This window comes from Mustela putorius, unplaced genomic scaffold (assembly GCF_011764305.1).
Source record: "Mustela putorius furo isolate JIRA1106 unplaced genomic scaffold, ASM1176430v1.1 tig00000056_pilon_pilon_pilon, whole genome shotgun sequence".
NCBI classification, from domain to species: domain Eukaryota; kingdom Metazoa; phylum Chordata; class Mammalia; order Carnivora; family Mustelidae; genus Mustela; species Mustela putorius.
The window spans coordinates 1,870,197-1,876,510 of NW_025421263.1; the positions used below are offsets into that span (position 1 = coordinate 1,870,197).

Below are 6,314 nucleotides of genomic sequence, written 5' to 3' on the forward strand. Positions count from 1 at the left end.
ACTTACTGAATTCCTGTATAAGTTCTAGCATATTTGGAATGGAGTCTTTTGGGTTTTCCACATATAGTGTCAAATCATTTGCAAAGAGTGATAGTTTGACTTCTTCTTAGCCAATTTGGATGCCTTTAATTTCTTTTCATTGTCTGATTGCTGAGGATAGCATTTCTAGTACTATGTTGAATACCAGTGGTGATAATGGACATCCGTGCTGTGTTCCTGACCTTAGCAAAAAAGCTCTTAGTTTTTCTCCATTGAGAATGATATTTGTGGTGGGTTTTTCATAGATGGCTTTGAGAATATTGAGGTATGTGTCCTCTATCCCTACACTTTGAAGAGTTTTGATTAGAAAGGGATGCTGTACTTTGTCAAATGCTTTTTCAGCATCCATTGAGAGTATCATATGGTTCTTGTTCTTTCTTTTATTAATGTATTGTATCACATTGATTGATTTGCAGATATTGAATCAACCTTGCAGCCCTGGAATAAATCCCACTTGGTCGTGGTGAATAATCCTTTTAATGTACTGCTGAATTATTGGCTAGCATTTTGGTGAGAATTTTTGCATCTGTGTCATCAAGGATATTGGTCTGTAATTTTCTTTTTTGATGGGATCCTTGTCTGGTTTTGGGATCAATGTAATGCTGGTCTCATAAAATGAGTTTGGAAGTTTCCCTTCCATTTCTATGTTTTGGAACAATCAGGAGAATAGGAATTAATTCTTCTTTAAATGTTTGGTAGAATTCCCTTGGGAAGCCATCTGGCCCTGGGCTCTTGTTTGTTTGGAGATTTTTGATGACTGTTTCAATCTCCTTACTGGTTATGTATCTGTTCCGGTTTTCAATTTCTTCCTGATTCAGTTGTGGTAGTTTATATGTCTCTAGGAATGCATCCATTTCTTCCAGATTGTCAAATTTGCTGATGTATAGTTGCTCATAATATGTTCTTAAAATTGTTTGTATTTCTTTGGTGTTGGTTGTGATCTCTCCTCTTTCTTTCATGATTTTATTTATTTGGGTCCTTTCTCTTTTCTTTTTGATAAGGGGTTTATCAATCTTATTAATTCTTTCAAACAACCAGCTCCTAGGTTCATTGACTTGTTCTATTGGTTTTTTATTTATTTATTTTTTTGGTTTCTATTTCATTGATTTCTGCTCTGATCTTTATTATTTCTCTTCTCCTGCTGGGTTTAGGCTTTCTTCGGTGTTCTTTCTCCAGCTCCTTTAGGTGTAGGGTTAAGTTGTGTATTTGAGACCTTTCTTGTTTCTTGAGAAAGCCTGTATCACTATATATTTTCTTCTCAGGACTGCCTTTGCGGTGTCCCACAGATTTTGAACTGTTGTGTTTACATTTTCCTTTATTTTCATGAATTTTTTCAATTCTTCTTTAATTTCCTGGTTGACCCATTCATTCTTTAGAAGGATGCTGTTTGGTCTCCATGTATTTGGGTTCTTTCCAAATTTCCTCTTGTGATTGAGTTCTAGCTTCAGAGCATTGTGGTCTGAAAATATGCAGGGAATGATCCCAATCTTTTGGTACTGGTTGAGACCTGATTTGTGACCCAGGAAGTGATCTATTCTGGAGAATGTTCCATGTGCACTAGAGAAGAATGTGTATTCTGTTGCTTTGGGATGGAATGTTCTGAATATATCTGTGATGTCCATCTGGTTCAGTGTGTCATTTAAAGCCTTTATTTCCTTGTGATCTTTTGCTTGGATGATCTGTCCATTTCAGTGAGGGGAGTGTTAAAATCCCCTACTATTATTGTATTATTGTTGATGTGTTTCTTTGATTTCATTATTAATTGGTTTATACCATTGTCTGCTCCCATGTTAGGGGCATAGGTATTTAAAATTGTTAGATCTTCTTGTTGGACAGACCCTTTGAGTTTGATATAGTGTCCTTCCTCATCTCTTATTATAGCCTTTGGCTTAAAATCTAATTGATTTGATATAAGGATTGCCACCCCAGCTTTATTCTGATGTCCATTAGCATGGTAAATTGTTTTAGAGCCCCTCACTTTAAATCTGGATGTGTCTTTGGGTCTAAAATGAGTTTCTTGTGACAGTATATTGATGGCTTTTCTTTTTTTATCCATTCTGATACCTGGTGTCTTTCGATTGGGACATTTAGCCCATTTACATTCAGGGTAACTATTGAGAGATATGAATTTAGTGCCATTGTATTGCCTGTAAGGTGACTGTTACTGTGTATTGCCTCCATTCCTTTCTGATCTACTATTTTAAGGGTCTCTCTTTGCTTAGTGGACCCCTTTCAATATTTCCTGTAGAGCTGTTTGGTGGTTGCAAATTCTTTCAGTTTTTGTTTGTCCTGGAAGCTTTTTATTTCTCCTTCTATTTTCAATGATAACCAAGAATACTATATTGTATTCTTGGCTGCATGTTTTTCTCTTTTAGTGCTCTGAATATATCATGCCAGTTCTTTTGGGCCTGCCAGGTCTCTGTGGATAATTCCACTGCCAATCTAATATTTTTTACCATTGTAGGTTACAGACTTCTTGTCCTGGGCTGCTGTCAGGATTTTTTCTTTGTTGCTAAGACTTGTAAATTTTATTATTAGGTGGTAGGGTGTGAATCTGTTCTTATTGATGTTTACGGGGGATTTCTGCACTTCCTGGATTTTGGTGCTCATTGCCTTTGCCATATTAGGGTAATTCTCTACAGTAATTCTCTCCAATATACCTTCTGCTCCCTCCTCTCTTTCTTCTTCTTCTGAATCCCAATTATTCTAATGTTGTTTCATCTTACGATGTCACTTATCTCTTGAATTCTCCCCTCCTGGTCCAGTATCTGTTTGTCTCTCATTTGCTCAACTTCTTTATTCTCTGTCATTTGGTCTTCTATATCACTAATTCTTTATTCTGGCTATTATTCTAGCAGTAAGAGCCTCCATTTTTTATTGCACCTCATTAATAGTTTTTTTTATTTCAACTTGGTTAGATTTTAGTTCTTTTACTTCTCCAGAAAGGACTTTTATCTCTCCAGAGAGGATTTCTCTAATACCTTCCATGCCTTTTTCGAGCCTGGCTAGATCCTTGAGAATTGTCATTCTGAACTCTAGATCTGACATAGTACCGATGTCTGTAATGATTAAGTCCCTAGCCTTCAGGACTGCCTTTTTTTTTTTTATCGTGAGTTTTTCCTGCCTTGTCATTTTGTCCTGATAAGAATATACGAAGGAGCAAATAAAGTACTAAAAGGGTGGCAAAGACCCCTGGAAAATGTTGTTTAACCAAATCAGTAGAGACCCAAAATTGTGGGGGGCGGGGGGGGGGAAGGGGATAAAAAGAAGTTGAAAAAAATTAGAAAAAGAAAACAAATAATGAACAAACTATAAAAAAGAAAAAATATATATATTAGACTGGTGGCTAGAACAGGGTCACCCCCTTAATTTTGGGAGTATTTTTGGTCTCTTAGAAGAAAATACCTCCCAAAATTTTAATAATGAAAAAACATATATAAGGGTATACACAATGAATTGATGGAATATGCTTAAAAAGATGAAAAAATTTTTTTTTGAATTTCTAAAAAAGGAGTTGATAAAGTAAATTGGTTGGGGGAATAAAGAAAAAGACAGTGAAGAGAATTTGCTCGGGCTGGAGACTAGAACAAGCCCGGAGCTAGATGTAGGATATATTTTGATCTACTAAAAGTTTTACCCCAAATTTTTTAGAAGAAAAACCCCTATGTGTATACAAAAAATAAAGTTAGATACAATGAAGGATAAAATATGACCATAATAATGAAGTTTCAAAAAAGATTTTTATTATTATTTTTTTATGAAAGGTATTGTTAAGATAAACTAGTTAAAAACGTTAAAAGAGGAAAGGGTAAAAGTTAAAAAAATAGCAGAATAAAAAATATAAAATAAAAAAAATTAACTGTAAGACTAAAGAATTATGGGGAGAAAACCATGAATTCCAGGTTTTGTTTTCTCCTCCTCTGGATTTCTGCTGTTCTCTTTAGTAAGTGAACTTGGCCTTGGCAGGATTTCTTGTTGATCTTCTGAGGGAGGGGCCTGTTGTAGAGATTCTCACGTGTCTTTGCCCCAGGTTGAATTGCACTGCCCTTACCAGGGGCCAGGCTAAGTATTCTGCTCGGGTTCACTTTTGGGAGCTTTTGTTCCCTGAATGCTTTCCATAGAGTTCTGGAGGATGGGAATGAAGATGGCGGCCTCCCAATCTCTGACCCAGAGGAGCCAAGAGCTTGGGGTCCCACTTCTCTGTGCATCCTCAGAGAAAAGCTCTCAATCACTCCTGTCTCCCTGGCCTCTGGCTGCACTCTGAGCTTACCCAGCTTGTGACCAAGTGTCTCTGTCTCTGGCACACAGCTCCTCCTGGAGTCTCAAAACCCTGCAGATCCCTGAGCTCCCCCAGGGGGTATCTCCCTGGATCTTGTGGGGACTTCACTCACAGAGCAGTGGCCTGTGCCATGGATTACAGTTCAAGGTAACCCTGAGTTGAGAGCTCACTCCTCAGCTCTGTCTCTGTAGCCAGCTTCCCCACTCTAATACCTGTGAGCTCTGCGACACTCAGACACCTTCGATCCTTCTGTGACCCCGCGGGGCCTGGGGCCATGCTGACCCCACCTGGGCTTCACCCTGGTTTAGTGTCTGGAGTGATGTCTCTCAGTGTAACAGACTTTTAAAAGTCCTGATTTTGTGGTCCATTGTTCTACTGCTTGCCGGGAGCTGACCCCCCCCACCCTCAGTCTATCTTCCTGTCGCTTTGGATTCACTTCTCTGCCGGTCCTACCTTTCAGAAAGTGGTCGATTTTCTTTTTCTAGAATTGTTGCTCTTCTCTTCAATCTCCTGTTGAATTTGTAGGTGTTCACAATGGTTTGATAAGCTATCTAGCTGATCTCCTGCTAACTGATGTCATCTCAGCCTGCTACTTCTCCACCATCTTGACTCCTCCTCCCAGACATTCTATTCACATTTAAAAATAATTTCATGTTGTATAGTTTTTTATTGTGATAAAGAACATAAAACATCAAATTTACCTTCTTAACCATTTTGAATTGTATCATCAGTAGTGTTATGTATATTCACATAATTGAGCAACAGATCTCTAGAACTTTTTCATCTTGTAACACTGAAATTCAGTGCCCACTCAACACTTACTCCCCTCCCCATACCCTCTACAATCACCTTTGTACTTCCTATTCCTATGAATTAACAACTTTAGATACTGCATATAAAATGGAATCATACAGTAATTGCTCTTTTGTGTCTGACTTCTTTCATTTAACATAGTGTCCTTAAGGTTTATCCATATTGTAGCAAAAATGAAAATTTCAGGAAATGCTACTATGTTGTAGCATGCACGATGGCTTCAAGGTTATTTTGCAGAATTGGATCATCGGGGCCCTGCAAGCCTTCAGGGCCTGCCATCTCAATTGAATTGCTTCAGTGTGCTCCATGACCTCTGGAGGTGGTGTTCTTACTGCTGACCAGCAGGTTCCTGGGCTGGAAAGGGAAGTCATGATGGCTGCATGGAAGGGACTGTACTAATATATTATGTTAGCCCCAAGGGCAGCTTTAGGCACCAAGGAAGATTAGAATTTAGTCCCATCTATCACCAACAAGTGAACAGAGGCTTGCATCTGTGAAGAGGACAATAGTGCCATCATCTGGTTCTGGCTGCACAAAGGAGAGACCCAGTGATGCCCTAGCTGTGGAATCCATTATAAGCTGTTGTCCCACCAGTTGGCCCACTGAGACTTGCTCTAACTTACTCAAAATATGCTGTAAAGTTTCTTTTTTTCCAATTAAGACTAGCTATTTCATTGGCTCCTTCTCCCATTAAAAAAAAAGTGAGAAATTCTTTCATTTTTAAGGCTGAATAATATTGTGTGCATGCACCTCATTTTCCTTATCAATCTGTAGATGGACATTTGGATTGCTTCCACCATCTCTTGGATGCTAAAAATAAAGCTTGTGATGAACATGGGTGTGCAAATATTTTTTGAGGTCCTGCTTTGAGCTATTTTGGATTTACTCTGGTGGGAATTACTGGATCATAAGATAATTTTATTTTTAATTTTGGAGAACAGAGGTTTTTATTATTCAACAAAACATTTTTCTTTTTACAGAACTGGTTTAGATTTCTAAATTTCCAGTACTACTTAAAAAAGCTTTCATTTGGGACATTTTTCCTTTTGTCTTTTGTCCCATCATTTTGAACTTTACTTATTGGCAGTTAAACTCCTACTTTTGGATACAGTTTCTCAAATACATCTCTATTTTTCTTTGTTTATACTTCCTTCTGACTTTATACTTGTTTATTTTTCTGTAA

General features: G+C 37.8%; 1 pseudogene; it reads left to right on the forward strand.

Annotated features, from left to right (window-relative positions):
• Window positions 1–5,345: 5,345 nt before the first annotated feature.
• Window positions 5,346–5,737, forward strand: LOC101685497 (annotated as a pseudogene).
• The last annotated feature ends 577 nt before the right edge of the window (window positions 5,738–6,314 follow it).